At 37.1% G+C, this 865-nt stretch overlaps 1 protein-coding gene across 2 annotated transcripts in view; it reads right to left on the bottom strand.

The window, feature by feature from the left end:
- The window catches only part of LOC118412089 (trichohyalin-like), a 16442-nt gene that overhangs the window by 2029 nt on the left and 13548 nt on the right, over positions 1 to 865 (bottom strand). The window lies entirely within an intron of this gene.

Below are 865 nucleotides of genomic sequence, written 5' to 3'. Positions count from 1 at the left end.
AGACCGGGATGGGGGGGGTGGGGGGGGGGGGCTTTGAGGCCCGCGCCGACTTCGATGTCCTATAACGCCAGAAGGGCTTACGCTAGAGCCACCAAATTTGGTGAGTTTTCCTAAAATATTGTTGGCAACAATTTCACGAAGTTTGACAAATTTTCCATTTTTTCGTGTTGCCATGGCAACCGTTTGTTGACAGGCAGTTTTGCCAAAAATCACTATTTTGGGTTCTAACAGTGTATTTATCACATTTATTCGCTATATTACTGCTATTTTGTTACATTAATAAAATCTTACATTATTTAGCATATCTTTCATAATTATTTATGCATGAATTATGCTAATTTGATGACGTCATCAGCCCAAAATCCAAGATGGCGGACCGTATAGCCAGATCAACAATAACAAGCTAATTTTCCCTTAAAATTTGTAACTACCTGGTATTTTTTCATCAAAAACCAACTAAATGAATGAATTTAGTCTATTTCCATTGCCCTTTGTGATTATTTGTTGCAAAAAAAAGTATTTTTGAAAATTCAAGGTGGTTGATATAATATGGCGGAGCCCAACTCGTATCTTGGATGTGCATGACGTCATTTTATGACGTCATTTTGACGTCATTGATGTTGCTATTGGCAACACAAGTCTTAATAAACTTTATTATTCTGTTATTTGCACTTCTTGTTACATTTTTGTAGCATAACTTGAAGTTTTCTGAGAATACCCCTTTTTCATGGGTCCGGCCAATATAATCAAATTGATGACGTCATAATTACGTCATCTTACGTCAACGTAACGTCAAACGTCACATACTTGTCAGATATTATGTCGAAATTATGTCCTATAAATTTGGTGGCCCTACGGCACGTCG

This window comes from Branchiostoma floridae, chromosome 3 (assembly GCF_000003815.2).
Source record: "Branchiostoma floridae strain S238N-H82 chromosome 3, Bfl_VNyyK, whole genome shotgun sequence".
Lineage (NCBI taxonomy): Eukaryota > Metazoa > Chordata > Leptocardii > Amphioxiformes > Branchiostomatidae > Branchiostoma > Branchiostoma floridae.
Note: the sequence above shows the minus strand (reverse complement) of the source record. Positions and strands in the feature narration are given on the sequence as shown.